This window comes from Rhinolophus hipposideros, assembly GCF_964194185.1.
Source record: "Rhinolophus hipposideros genome assembly, chromosome: 4".
In the NCBI taxonomy this organism is placed as follows: domain Eukaryota; kingdom Metazoa; phylum Chordata; class Mammalia; order Chiroptera; family Rhinolophidae; genus Rhinolophus; species Rhinolophus hipposideros.
Genome location: NC_138050.1, coordinates 66,641,258 through 66,655,134, shown reverse-complemented (window position 1 = coordinate 66,655,134; position 13,877 = coordinate 66,641,258). Strand labels below are relative to the sequence as shown.

Here is a 13,877-nt window from a genome sequence, read left to right as displayed (position 1 = left end):
TGTGTGGGTGGCCTCCTTGTAAACCGAAGATGAATGCCATCAGTATTGAGCCTGGGGCAGCTTAGCAAAAGACCCAAGGCCCCATAGGCCTATTGTCACCTGCTAGCTGCCTGTAAGGCTCAGCCATTGTAAGAGCCTTATTAGGGACATGGACTAGGCTGGTTGACTTGTGTTGAGTGTGTCCTGGGTAATACAGCACTAATTGTATAGGCAGACACAGAGAGGTACCAATATGGTATGCATGTGTGGATTTTATCAGATCAATTCAGTCTCAGATTTGGCCTGTGGGGCCGAGTTCAACATAAAGAATGGAGTCTCCTGTAGGCTACATAGGAGGCAAGCTCCACACAGGGACAATGGCAGCTGCCCCTCCAGCCCTCACCTCAAAGCCACACAACTCAGTCTTTTCATGTATGTCTCTGGTACCTCTCAAGTCGCCACTCCTCCACAAGAGCCCAGGTGAGTGTTTGCAAGGCAGTGGGTCTGTGTGCAGGCCCTTTAAGAAACCATTTGTGTTTCCAGTCTCCTTCCATCTCACCAGGATGAATGGACAGAGTCCTCGCTGATGTTCACTACCAGATGTTGTAGGGACTCCTCTTCCCGGCACAGGACCCCTGGGCTGAGGAGCCCAGTGTAGGGCTAGAACCCCTCCCTCTTCAGGGGGTCCTCCAACTCTGAGGTGTTCCTCCCAGTATTCAACCACTACCTGTGGGTTTAGGGTAAGCCTATTTTACGTCTCTGCTCCTCGTACCAGTCCTAGTGTGGCCTCTTCTTTGTATCCTTAGTTACAGAGACTCTGTTCAGCCAGCCTTCTGATGATTCTTGAGGTTGAGTGTTCTGTAATTTACTTGTAATTTTGATGTGATCCTGGGAGGTAGTAGGCATATCATTTACTTAATCCACCATCTTGGGCCCTAACTAATGTATTTTGTTGTTAGATTTTTATGTTTACAATGACATGGAAACTATTTAACATTAGTGTTTAAGCACAGCAAAAGCCTTGGGAACATTCACAAATGAAATTAAGGCAACCAACCTACCAGAGAAAAAGTTTAAAACACTGATTATAAGAATGCTTAAGGAACTTAGTGAGAACTTCACCTAAGAGATAGTAAGTATAAAGAAGGATGTAGAAATCATAAAAAATAACCAGTCAGAAATAAAGAATATGATAACTGAAATGAATAGTAAATTATATTATTTATTAGTCTTCATAAAGTGTATTCTTCTGCCTTGACAGAAAAAAATTAGAAACATTGTTCTTGTATCACTCTTCTACAAATTCTCCCACAATTCATTTCATGGAATTTTGCTTTTGTTGTTGTATTCTCCTGTCCTTCATCCATACCCAGAACTCTTGGAAATATTTATAATACTGAAAGGCATGATATCCTTTGTAGACTCTTAACAAGTTGTCCTACAAGATGTTTATTTAAAATAAGAATAACAGAAACATTAAATCAGTTAATAATCCGTGGTTGTGGAATTTTCCATGTTCCTAATATTCTTCTTTGTGCTTCTGCTATTCTCCTGAGAGTTTCTTATGGTTAGCTTCCCACTGACCATCTTAGGTGAAATCAGCATCTTCACTAACTATTTCTTGGCCAGTTGTTTGAACCCCAGGAAATTATCACATGTTTTGTTTTGTTTTGTTTCTAAGCTGTGGATCTTGCTTCCCAGTAACTTTGAAATCCATCATTGGTTTTTATTACAACACCTCAAGTAGTGCCCTTACATGGTGATGTTTGTTAAATATTTATTGAATGAACTTAAGAATGAATTCATTCATAGCCTTCCATTTCATTAATATTAGAAGAAGAAAAGAAACTTTTTTTCTTGGTGCAGTGCTCTCTTTCCTCCTCTCAAATACCACCACCTTAGCTTTTCTTTATCCCTTATTACACTTTGGCTTTGTTATTGTTGTTGTTTTGTGTTTGTTTGTTTGTTTGTTTGTTTGTTTTGAAGGATAGAATCACCACTGGACTGTGTTGGAGGATTTCATCCCAATCAGATTTCCCTATATCCATAGAAATCTCTAATATTCTCTTCTTCGCTGATGATAGTCCATAGCTCAATTGTCGGTCAACTGATTAGAGCACAGCCAAATTGGTGTTGTACAACCTCCCCTAAACTGATGTTGCCATTGTTTCCCTTCTTAGGACTTTTTCAGAAAAGGGTCATGCTGGTACTTTGCAGGATGAAGTGAAAAATGGGAATTTTCCATGGAAACACACTGATGCTTTGAGCCAGGGAATTCCCATGCAGTGCTTATCAGGAATTAGAATGACTAATTCTCATTAGAATGACAGGAAGGCATATAAGTATTCATGGAGAACTGTTGATAGATACCAATAGATTGATAGATCAATAAATCAATAAATGGTAGATAAAATTAACACAAATTTCATATCCATGTGTACTGCATCAAAAATTACAAAACACTGAAATATGTTTGTCTATTTTTCTGTGTGTACCACACATATTTTAATATTATTCACCTCCCACCGTGTGCTAGCTTCTTATACTAGGCATTTAAAGTTGTACATGTTTCTGAGACAATGATTGATATGGCTTTCCACTCCTGATAATGCCACATCCCTACTTTAAAGCAAATTGTGTGTATTCCAAAGGAGATACATCATATATATGTTAGTACCAGTGTACAGAGGCTAGAAATTCACAGCTTTTACCAAAGTGGATTATTACATCAATGACTCATATTTAAAGTCACCATTAAAAGGTTTCTTCTAAATGAAGTAATGTTTAAGCTATAATTTCTGACAGAGGAAGAAAACTATTCCCTGATGAGATACTTAGGGATCTTATTTTACATTCTATGTTCACATTTTGAAAATTTACGTTTGAACAAAGTTAGGAATGTCAAGCAGAGTTCCCAAATAAAAGTCAATATATATTACCTTGTTTTGTACACCTGAAACTAATAAATAAATAAATTAATTAAAAAAAAAAAAGTCAATATAACCAAGACCTCATAATGACAGAACAAGATAAAATGGTGTTGTGCTCTATTGGGTAAACACATTAGAAAACCCTGTGAAATATGTGTTTAATGAGTAGAAAGATATGTTTCATTCTAATGGATGAAAAAATATGCATTCTGTATGTGTGCGTGTGTGATTTAAATGCTATTTGGAACTATTCCAATTTATCAAGTGAATAATGACATACATTTACTAATTTTTATGACAGTTTTATTTATATTTTAAGGAATTAAATTAAATCTAGAAACTGAACCTACATAACATTAAATTTGTGACATAATCTGACAAGCACTAATGCAGCTAGCAAGAACTAACATAGATCTAACTCACCTTACTTTGCGTGTCCTGGTTTTGTTTTTAAATGTTTCACAGTATTGATGTTATTTAAACTGGACTTTGGAAATTCAGCAGTAATGGTTATTAGGCATGCATATTATGTCTATTCCTTTTCTCCCAGACCCAGGAAGTTCAGTCCTCATTTCATGGCTTTCAAATGCTTCATAAGTCTCATGCTTTTCTGGAGAGGTTTCTAATTGTGTACATGCGTTTTTTAAAAATAAGCTGAATTTTTATCACAGTGGTTCTATAAACATTTGTCAGTCATGTAGAGAATATTTTTCCTTCAGGCTCTAATTTGTAATTTATAATTGTTTCCTGTCCAAGTTTTCTCTCAATGGTACAAGATGGAGAAAATATAGTTTTAGAGCATACACATGTTAATCAATGTGTATATATATCCAAACATTCAATCAACATTCAGAGGCCCAAAGGTTTTCTGTTTGCATGCACCAAAATTGATCTCCACCAAGCCACCATGAAGCAACATTTGAAATAGTAGGTGACTTCTCCGGAGAAAATGTTATATCATCCAGATCACACACATCAAACTAAGTTTGGCATCACATAATTCAAGGTTAGTTTTATTTAACTATATTTTTTATATTATCACATGGCTAAATATAGCCTCTGGTTAGTTATTAGAATTGTGCCTCTATAATCCAAAACATTAATTTGAAAAAGATATATGCACCCTTATGTTCATTACACCACTATTTACTATAGCCAATATATGGAAGCAATTCAAGTGCACATCAATAGACCCTGAGAAAAGCAATGATTCACATCCCTGGTGGGATGAAGAGAACAGTGTGAGATTTTATCATGCTACTCAGGATGGCATGCAAATTAAAACTTATGATAAAGAAGATGTGTTACATATATACCCTGAAGTGTTTCTCAGCCAAAAAAGAATGAAATCTCGCCATTTGTGACAGACAACATAGATGAACCTAGACGGTATTATGCTGAATGAAATAAGTGAGACTGAAAAAGACAAATACCGTATGATCTCACTTCTATGTAGAATCTAAACAAAATAAATGAACAAACAAAACAGAAACAGGCTCCACAGATGCAGAGGACAAACTGATGGTTATCAGAGGGGAGAGGAGCTGGGGAGCTGAGTGGAAAAGGTAAAGGGATTAAGAAATAAAAATTGGTAGTTACAAAATAGTCATGGGGATGTAAAGTACAGCATAGAGAATATAGCCAAAATGTTTCAACAGCTATGCACAGTGCCAGGTGGTACTAGACTAAATCAGGGGGGTCACTGCATAAATTATATAAATGTCTAACCACTATGCTATACACCTGAAACGAATATGAAATAATACTGAATGTCAATTGTAACTGAAAAAAAAATAATAAACAAAAATATACATATTTTAAAAAAGAATTGTGTCTCTAGGTCTGCAATGTCTTTAAAATGTACAAATATGGTTGCAGGAATTTATTTGTTAAAGGTACTTCTATCCTTCTTTTTAAACAGCTTTATTGAGAGATATAATTTACATCCCATAAAGTTCATTTATAGCGTAAATTTCAATGGTATTTAGTATATTTAAATGCAGTGTTGTGGCCATTATTGTGTCTATAATTTAATTTTAGACTATTTCATCACACAAAATGAAAATGTATATGTTAGCAGTCATTATCTATCTCCAACCTCATTGCGCTTACTCCTTCACCCTAGCTCCTGACAACCACTAACCTACTTTCAGTCTTTATGGATTTGTCTTATCTGGACATTTTGTATAAATGGATTCACACAATGCATGGTCTTCTATGACTGGATTCTGTCATATAGCATAATGTTTTTGAAATTCATCCACGAAACAGCATTTATCATAATTTCATTCCTTTTAAGTGCTGAATAATATTTCATTGTATAAATATACCACACTTAGTTAATCCATTCATTATTTGATGTACACTGAATTGTTTCCAGTTGTTAGCTATTATGAATAATGATTCTAAAAACATTCATGTGCCAGTTTTGTGTGGTGTATATTTTCATTTCTCTTAATATATAACTAGGAGTAGAATTGCTGGGTCATATAATAGTTCCACGTTTACAAAGTGGCATCGTATGTACATTTCCATCAGCAACATATACGGATTTCAGTTTCTCCACATTCACATCAGCATTTGTTATTGTGTTTTTTATTATAACCATCTTAGGAATGTGAGTCATATCTCATTTTGATTTGCCTTCTCTAGTGACTAATGATGTTCAGCCTCTTTTCATTCACTTCCAATCATTTGCATTTGCATATCTTTGGAGAGATGTTTATTCAAGTCCTTTCCTGATTTTTTAAATTGAATTGTTTGTCTTTTACTTGTTGAATTGTAGGAGTTCTGTATATATTCTATATATGTTCCTTTATCAGATACATGATTTTCTCCCATTTGTAAGTTGTCTTTTCACCCTCTTGATAATGTCCTTTGATAAATATAAGTTTTGTTTCTTTTGTTTGTTTGTTTGTTTGTTTTAATTGTGATGAATTCCACTTTATCTCTTTTTCTGTTTGGGTCACATATAAGAGTTCATTGCTAAATCCATGATCATAAAAATTTATTCCATGTTTTCCTCCATGAGTTTTATAGATTTTGCATTTACATTTAGGTCATTGATCCATTTTGTGTAATTTTTGTGCATGGTAGGAGGTAAGGTCCAGCTTCATTTTGCATGAGGATATCCACTTCCCTGAATATGATTTATTGAAGAGACTATTCTTTACCCATCGATCTTTATACCTTTATGGAAATAAATTGTCCATAAATATATGTTTATGTCTGATCTTTCAACTCTATTTCAGTGATCTATATATTTATAATTATGTTAGTGTAACAGCATTTATTATTATTTTGCAGAAAAACACATGAGATATACCCTCTTAACAAATTGTCAAGTATTTAGCACAGGGTTATTGACTATATGTGCATTGTTGTGGATCAAATCTCTAGAACTTTGTCAACATGCATGACTCAGACTCTATCCATGGAACAGCAACTCCCCATCTCTCACTCAGTCCCTGGCAACAACTATTCTGCTTCCTGCTGCTATGAGTTTGACTACTTTAGATACCTCATGTCACTGGAATTATGCTTTATTGGTCCTTCTGTGATTGGTTTATTTCATTTAGGATAATGTCCTCAGGGTACATCCATGTTGTCACATATTGCAGGATTTCCTATTTAAGGCTGAATAATATTCCATCATATGTATATTCCACATTTTCTTTATTCATCAGTTAATGGGCATTTAGGTTGTTTCCACCACTTAGTTATTGTGAATAATGCTGCAATGAACATGTGAGTGCAAATATCTCTTCCAGAGCTTGTTTTTGGTTCTTTTGAGTTAAATACCAAGATGTGAAATTGTTGGATGGTAGTAGTGTTTTTGTTACTCTTGCTTTGTAATAATGTATAGTAAGTTTTGAAATCAGGAAATGTAAGTGCTCCAAATTTGTTCCTTTTTAAAATATTGTTTTGGCTATTTTGGCCCCTTGCAATTCTATATGAGAATTGAGAATTGGTTTTCCATTTCTGCAAGTAACAACTGTTAGAATTTTGGTAAGGTTTGCAATGAATCTGTATATTACTTTGAGTAGTACTGCTACCTTAACAATATTAAGTCTTCCAGAACGTGAACACAGGATGTTTTTCTATTTATTTAGGTCTTCTTTAATTTCTTTTAGCAATGCTTTATAGTTTTTAGTGTAAAATTCCATTATTTCCTTGGTTAAATGTATTCTTTTGGATACTATTATAAATGGAATAGCTTTCTTAATTTCCTTTTCAGTTTGTTCATTGCTAGTGTATAGAAACTAAGTAGATTTTTGTGTGTTGATCTTATACTTTGCAATTTTGCTGAATTCATTTATTAGCTCTAGTAGTGTGTGTGTGTGTGTGTGTGTGTGTGTGTGTGTGCGTCTGTGTGTGTGCGCGCGCACGCTTTGGGATTTGCTGTATATAGGAGTCTGCCATCTATGCATAGGGATAGGTTTATTTTTTCCTTTCCAATTTGGATACCTTTTATTTCTTTTTCTTGCCTAATGACTCTAGCTAGAATATTCAGTATGATCTTGATGAGCACTGATGAAAGCAGGCCTCCTTGTCTTGTCCCATTGAGAATGATGTCAGCTGTAGGTTTTCATATATGCTCTTTATCATGGTTAGAAAGTTACCTTCTATTTTTAGTTTTCTCTATGTATTTATCATGAAAATGTGTTGGACTTTATCAAAAGCTCTATGCATCAATTAATATGATCATGTGGGTTCTGTTTCTTTGCTCTATGAGTATTGATTGGTTTTCTTATGTTGAACCACCCTTGCATTCTATGGATAAATCCCACATGGTCATGGTTTATAATGTTTTTAATATGCTGTTGGATTCAGTTTGCTAGTATTTTTTTGAAGTTTTTTTTTTTTTTCCCTCTACATTTATAAGAAGAATTTGTCTACAGTTTCTATAGTTTTCGTCCCTTATTATGTCTTTGTCTAGCTTTGGGATCAAGTAATACTTGTCTCTTAGAATGAGGTAGAAAATATTTCCTCATCTTCTATGTTTTTGGAAGAGTTTTAGAGGATTTTTGTTAATTCTTTAAAAATGTGTAGAATTTATCAGTGAAGCCATCTTGTCCCAGGTTTTTCTTTGTTGGAAAGCTTTTAATTACAAATTCAATCTCTTTACTTATAGGTATATTCATATTTCCTATTTTGTCATGATTCAGTCTTGGTAGATTGTGTGTTTCTAGGAACTTGTCCATTTTATCAGGATTATCTCATTTGTTGGTGTATTTATTTGTCTCCTAAGGCTTCCATAACATATTACCACAAACTGAGTGATTTAAAAAAATATATATTATCTAACAGTTCGAGAGGCTAGAAGTCTGAGGTCAAGGTGTCAGCAGAACTGATTCCTTCTGGAGGCTCAGAGGGATAGACTATTTCATGCCTCTCTCCCAGCTTCTGGGAGAAGAAAGATCTCAAATCAATACCTAGCTTTATATCTTAAGAAAATAGAAAAAGAAGAGCAAGTAAAACCAAAGTTAGTAAAAAGAAGGAAATAATAAAGAGTAAGTGGAGATAAAGAAAACTTTTTGTTTTATAGGCATCTATGGCTATCAGTTTTTTTGTTGTTGTTTGTTTTTTTTATATGTTCTGTCTTCATTTTCATTTTCATTCATCTATGTATTTTCTAATATCCCTACTGATTTCTTCTTTAACTTATTGGTTGTAAAGAGTATAATAAGTGGTTTAATAACCACTTATTTGTGAATTTTCCAGTTTTCCTTCTGATATTGATTTCTAGTTTTATTTCAATGTGGTTCAGAGAAAATGCTTAGTATGATGGCAATCTTATAAAACATCTTGAGACTTGAGATTTAGCAGTGCTTTTTTACTTAAATTTAGCATTCTCTTTCTTTATTAAGCATTGTCCTGGTTGCTGTAAGGTTATTAAATTAGATTCGAGTTCTCAGAAAGTTGAATCTTTCTTTCTTTCTTTCTTTCTTTCTTTCTTTCTTTCTTTCTTTCTTTCTTTCTTTCTTTCTTTCTTTTTTTTTTTTTGCTAGATTAATGGTTGCTTCAGTGGGAGGACTTATTCGTGGCGTTTCCTACTCCACCGTGACTGTGATGTCACTCTTCTTCCATGCTTATCCTACAGACATATGTTACATGGCTTTCTTCAGAAGCCACTTCTGTTAACACCTACTTCCCAGTTCTGAGCTAAATGCCCAATCATGGGTATTCTTAACACTGCCTTTCCTCTAGATCATTTCTTCCATGAAATGATCTAGAAATGAATATTCCAGAGCATTGTAATGCTGGTCCAGGATCTCTTTATCTATTATTATAAATGTTGGATGAATAAATGTTGCATGAGTGAACAAAGAAGAAAATATTTAAATTCTCATGAACTTACTACAAAGCCTAGTTACAGGTTACTGATTGTTAAAGAATTATAATGAAAATTATTTAACAGGAAACTATGTTGACTGTATCATTCTTGAGGCATTCAAAAGACACTTCAGAATCTGGTGATATATTGAAATGATGAGTACAAATATATCATTTCATATGGCTATAGATTAGAAAATGGAGGATGGCATCAACTCTTACTCAAAAAATACATTTTGAATTTATATTAGTTAAAGAATTTACTTATATTAACTTGTCTTTGGGAGCAGAAGACAGATATGTTTACTTTATTAATTCGGCTGTATGATTTTCATAGAAACAAACACTTCCTAGTTATATGTTCACTGTGTATAAATATAGATTTATAACTTTTACATGTTTTCTTTAAAAAAATGTTTTAAGAGACAGTCTTATTTTACATTGGCTACTATTAGGAATTGTTAATGTGAGTACAGATGCATGAATGTTTGTCCAGATACAGAAAGCTTAAGTCAATTAAAGACCTGCAAAGAATTGCTGTCATATGGCTAGGTTAAGAGAATGCTATGCCTCAAATCACATTTAGGAAATATAAGAATTTTTTGCTATAACATCCTGACACATATGGCTAGCCAGGTAGATAACGTCTTAGTGCTATATCCCAGTATAGCTTTATTAAGGGCTCTTTTTATATTCCTTGTCATGTTTCAATGTTTTTTGCCTTAATCTTTCAAAAAAGAAACACAAATAGCAAAAACCCACAAGGGTACAAACTAACAGCTCAATTATTTTCTTGTTATTTTATTTATTTTTCAGTGATTTTACAAGGAAACTTAGTTGTAAATTATATTATTATTCTTCAAAACGTATTATTATTTCTTACAACTAGTTAATTATAACATCAACTGTAAAATGATAATTTGTAAGTCATTCATTACATAAAAATAGTAAGAAGGACTAAACCCAAGATGCAAAGATTTTATGTTGAAATTGTATTTGAATTAACTCACAAACTTGTATCTGTCCTTGCAAAGTAGGATAATGGAATAGCAACCATTGGTTATTTTTCTTTTTTTCCCCATAATACTGTGAATTCTTGACAAAGGATTACTACTGGTGATGGACAACATGTAATAGTTCTGTGGGAGCACAAACGAATATGAAAAAGAATGTCAATTTCAACTTACTAATTTTTCACTTACTAATTTTTCACTTACAAAACACTGTTCATTCATACCAAGTGGGTATCACTTTTATAAACATCTCAACTTACTCTTTTACTTAAGTTTATTTCTCAGTATACTTTGAATATCTAGGAAGCTACAGCCATTTTTTTTTTTAATAATAAAAAGTCCAACACCATCCAACACATCACCAACTTAAAAAAAAAAAAACACAACTCAACATTTTGTTTCTCAAGATGGATTGTATTCTTTATTGTTGCTAAATGAACACAATTTTTTTCAGTATGAATTTTTTTCCTAATAATCCACAAAATGTATAAATTTGTGATGCTGTTTGAGAATTATTGTATTCTAAATTTTAAGTGTGAGATTTTTAAAACTGCTTTGTTTATTTTGGATTTTCCAAATATATAGATTTGTATATTTATCTACTATTTCAAAATTATTTTTTAATGTTGCATATTTTCCAGAGATTAGCTGGTTAATGAAATTGGATCGGATGTTTATCAGAACCCATTGAGGCTAGATTACAGGTGTAGATATCATTCACAGAAAACTCACTATAAATTTAAAAGTAGATAATATTCTTATTAAAATGACTAACATAAAAAAAGTGATAAGACTAAATACTGGCAAGTATATGGGGATAAACTACATCTATCAAACATTGCTGGTGGAAATGTAAAGTACTACAATCAATCGGAAAATAGTTCAGCAATTTCTTACAAAACTAAATATACTAACTATTTGACTCATCAAATGCACTCCTGAGCATTTGTCCCAGACAAATAAAAACTTATGTTGATGCACAAACCCGTACATGAATGCTCATAGAAGCTTTATTCCTAATAGTGAATTACTGGAAACAACCCAGATATCCTTCAGTGAGTGAATAGTTGAACAAATTCTGTTACATCCAAACAATGGAATACTAGTCAGCATTAAAATAGGAAGGAACTATTAATAGATGAAACAACTTGGATGGACATCAAGGGCACTAAGCTCCTTTAAAAAAAAAAAGTGAAGCTCAATGGGGTGCATACTGTATGATTCCATTTAAATAACATTCTTAAAATAAGAAAATTATAGAAATGAAAAGAGATCAGTGGCAATAGATTGCCAAGTGACAGGAACAGGAAGTGGGGTGGAGATGTAGCACGAGGGAGTCCATTTCTGGAGATGGAAAAGTTCTGTATGTTGACTGTGGTGGCATTACACAAATTCATACATGAGATAAAATTGCACAGAAGGACACATACACATTCACAAAGGAAAGTAGACAGACAGAAATCACGAAAACAGAATAAGGTCTATAAACCAGTTAGCAGCAATGTACCAACATCAGTTTCCTCATAGCAATGTTATACTGCAGCTGCATGAGACGTTGCCTTTGGGGGGATGGTGAGTGAAAGGCACCCAGGCCTCTACTACTTAGCAACTTTTGTGAGTCTATCTTGATTTCAAAATAAAAAGATTTTTTAAAGTAGTTGTAGCACAATTCTAAAACACTATTAAACATTTAAAAAGAGAAATATCCCTGCACACAATTGGCATTTAAAACAACCTTCTTTTCAGAAGCTTACTTCAAAAAGTCTTCAGTTTGAAGTGATGATTTTTTTTTTTTAATTCAAGCATGCAGTTGTGTCAATTCAAAAAATATGGTCTGTGAACATGAAAGCTTCAACTTTGATTCTCCACTCTCCATTTTCTTCATCTTCAAAGGCCCTTTATTTGATCAGGAAGGATGTCATTTCTAAAAGTACTAAGACAGCCACATTTAACTTGAACAACATTGTTCTTTTAGGTTATTAAGGCTGTTCAATTTTCTCTGTTGGTGGCTACACTGATTGGAGACTCTTCTTAAATGTCAGACTGAAAAAATTGTACTGGTCCCAACACAATAAAAAAAAAAAATTTAAAGGGAAGCTTTGGAATTCAATGCAATCAATAACCTTTGAAAATAAAGTTAAGAAGCAACAGTTGAATGCTGGATGTATAAAAGTATTATGTTCCTTTCTTCTTTGAATATCAGTATGGCCAAGAAATTGGGAAACACAATAGAGAGTTCAATTCAAAAAGCACTTCTTGAGTACCTAAATCATAATCATATAATGATATGCGTGTTTTGCAGAATGGTGTAGCTTATAGTGATGAAAAAGAGTTCACAATGTTCATGAGATCTCAAATTTGCATCCCCAATATTTACAAATGTTCCAGGTTTTATACCAACACACTGTGTGAAAAAAAGGAAGAAACTGCTTAGTAAGCTTGGGTGAACATTGGGTAGGACTCTGGAGAAACACATCAGGGTCAGGAGAGAAATTGCAAGGCTATGGAACACAAAATCCTATGAACAAAGATTTGTAGACCGGCAACCATGCCAAATAAATAAAATGAATAAGAATTTGAAATTTGATATTGATTCTGTTTGGAGAATACAGAATATTTGTCTGTATTTTCTGTGAATGGCTTGAGCAACACATGTAAGTGGATAAAAGAAAAATTTAAAACAACACTGCTCAATTGTGGATAAAGTTTGGCATTTTCTACAAAATAGCTCATCTGGAGAAAATGCTATGGTGGCACTAATGCGTGCTCAAAAGAGAAGTCACTAGACTCCTCACTTTTGTTTTCTCTTTGTGTTTTTGTTTTATTGCTGGAAAATAAGTTTTAGAATTAATGGCTGCAAAACCATTCTCTGCATATCTTGATAAAGGCCAATTATATGTTACTTCACATATTTGATTTGAAGTACTTAACACACTAATTTTCTGTTGTTGATCATGTTAATTCTGTTATGAAAGCCAACATTAAATGACCAGGAAAAGTAAAAATAAAAAGAATATTAAAAATGAAATGCATGAAAAATAAAGGTGGATTAATGGATGGATAGGATACATGGATGGATGTGTGAATAAGCAAGCGTAAGAAAATGTTAAATGTAGACTCTAGGAGTGGAAATATGGGTATTCACTAGGAAAATCTTTGAACTTTTTTGTATGTTTGAAAGTTTTCATATAATTTTGGAAAGAAAATGAAAAAAAATGGAAGGACAACTATAAATTTCAGTGCCTAAACAAATAAATAAACAGCTAAAATAATGTATTAGGGATATGCTCAGTATAAAACATAAAGTTAAGAAAAGGTTACAAAAATTAAAGCCTTGCATCAAAAACTTCAAATGTAGTTTCTACATAAACGATTAAAAGTGACAGAGATCAACTAAAGTCGTTGAAGTATCCATTTGTGTGGAAATAACTTTTATTGACCCATCTTTATATTGGTGTTATGCTCTGTCAGTATCAGAATGTTCTGGACATGTAAATGTCACCTGTGGATCCAGGTCTATTTGATAAGACTGCAACACTCCAAGAGGTCAAAATGATACAACTTAGAGGCTTGTCCTCAGATGTAGAACTCAAGAATGACAACATACAGTTACTTGACT

The 13,877-nt window shown here is 33.2% G+C and overlaps 1 protein-coding gene across 2 annotated transcripts in view; it reads left to right on the top strand.

Moving 5' to 3' along the window:
* GPC6 (glypican 6) overlaps positions 1 to 13,877 on the top strand; it is a 1,046,737-nt gene that overhangs the window by 701,517 nt on the left and 331,343 nt on the right. The window lies entirely within an intron of this gene.